Source organism: Procambarus clarkii, chromosome 54, assembly GCF_040958095.1.
Source record: "Procambarus clarkii isolate CNS0578487 chromosome 54, FALCON_Pclarkii_2.0, whole genome shotgun sequence".
Lineage (NCBI taxonomy): Eukaryota > Metazoa > Arthropoda > Malacostraca > Decapoda > Cambaridae > Procambarus > Procambarus clarkii.
Window position 1 is genome coordinate 697,167 of NC_091203.1, and position 1,976 is coordinate 699,142.

General features: G+C 47.9%; 1 long non-coding RNA gene across 1 annotated transcript; it reads left to right on the forward strand.

The window, feature by feature from the left end:
• Window positions 1-295: 295 nt before the first annotated feature.
• Window positions 296-1,576, forward strand: LOC138352604 (uncharacterized). Its single transcript, XR_011222834.1, has 2 exons — window positions 296-463; window positions 853-1,576. It is a non-coding gene; the product is annotated as an uncharacterized lncRNA (long non-coding RNA).
• The last annotated feature ends 400 nt before the right edge of the window (window positions 1,577-1,976 follow it).

The window sequence follows — 1,976 nt, forward strand, 5'->3', positions numbered from 1 at the left end:
CCCTTCTTGAGAGTTATTCAGCAAGCCTGACCTAACTAGAAGGTCTAGCAAGTATTGAGGTGATAACGCATATGTAAAATAGTTGCTTGGATATGTGTAACAGTTTGAGATTATGGGCAATGCAGAAGAAAATAGATAAATGACGGGCTAGGAGATGTGGACATTTTGCTGGAGGCGTGAGGCTCGCTTCCGGAGGACCTTGACCTCACTTGAGTGCCAGACATCGCAGGGGGAAGCCGCGCTCCGTTTGAGCTCCCGTCAGAAGGGAACCCCTAGTGATATATCTCTAAGAGAAGAGAAGTGTGCAGACGTACCAGCTGTGGAATCGAGCTGGGAACGTTGTGGTCTCAAGTCCTGGTCGACGAGCAGATATTAAATCGCCCAGAAGCATTATTGTGGGCTGTGTGGAGCGCCCTGACCAGACGCCGTCAGAGGAAAAGCGCCCTCGATCAGTTAATCTGTGGTAAGCACGATATACGCCAGTTCATAGTGATCGCTTGTAGTTTGGTCGTGTGCCCAGCGACAGTAGCAATGTTTATTTATAAGTTAGTCATGTTTTAATAAGGCAGAAGGCCTGAAATAGGAGAGTGAAGAGGGAGGAGCACGGAGCGACGTCCGCCCCCTCCGAGCGCTGGCGGACGACTGAGGGAGCCTGGCTCCGGATGGAGGAAGACCCTCCCAGTGAGTGAGGTCCGCCGCCAGGCGAGGTGGAGTATGGACCCGCCCAAAACGGGGGAGTCCACTCTCACTGTATGTAGAGAACAGATAGAGGTTTGAGGCAAGCATATTGTGTGGTTATTTTTGTTTATGTGTTAAAGGGGAACATTTTATTGGAACGTCGATGGGTTGCAGGTTTGTCTTTGGGGAAGAAGTTGCTGAGAACTTCGAAGCCAGCAGATGAAGTAATTGATGAGACTCCAAAGGTAGTGGAGCAGAGGACCTCGAGCTGTGAGGAGAAGCAGCAGTGAAGAGGAGTGTCACGTGCTTCTGTAGAGGTGGTGTAGCAGCCAAGAGAGCTGTGGAAGAACCTAACAGAAGGGTGAAGCACCGTAGTTGCACAAGGAAACTTCATGATAGCAGCCTGGAGGAGCTGCAGAGGATCCTGGTAGTGAAGCCCGGAAGAACCTAAGGATATTAGGGTTGTGAACTTCCAGAGGTGGAAGGGGGAAGTTCTGGTGGATTACTTATAGGGAGTTGATAGTGTTTGGTTGTCAGTAGCGTGCAAGACGCAGTGAGAGGTGAGTGACTGTTGGCATCCTTATGTCAAGGAGTTTTTTATACTGAAGTATCAATGAACATTTATACTGGTATATGTTATTGCATTCAAATGCTGATTTTCTATATATATATGTTATCTTGTTGATGGTGCAACAGTGTGTAGGCTTGACCAACTTGAGGAGGTTAATAGTATCAGGTGGTGAACCAGGAGATAGGATACCACTTGATAAGCTGATAATAGAGTTCTGATGGTATTGGAGTGCAACCTGATTGTGATATTATAGAGTATAGGATTCATTATTATTATATGTGTGTATGTATCGTGTATGTGCTTTGTTCAGTAAATGTGTCACAATTTGCTGGTGTTTGCCCTTGTCCTAGTGAGGCTTCCCAGGAGGTAGTAAAGAAGGAGAGAGAGAGAGGAAGAACCACGAACCACTGCTGTGGACAGGGTAGGAGGTAATACTAGTAAGTCATAGGGGGATTGAGGAGATCATATCTCATAAGGAGAGAGTGGGGAGTCACAGCGGCTCGAGTGGGTGTGTGCACGTGACAACGAGGCTAAGTGTTGGAGCCGCATCCCCTGAACGTGTGACGTTGAGCCCCTCTCCAAGAGCCAGAAGCGCCAAGGGTGATCTCCTAGTATAAGCACTCTACCGAGTTGTGGGTTGGGTTGTCCGTAGAGAAGGATCAACGACGACAACACCAACCAACCCACAGTCTATAATATAACTAACAGGGAAACGCAAATTAATGAC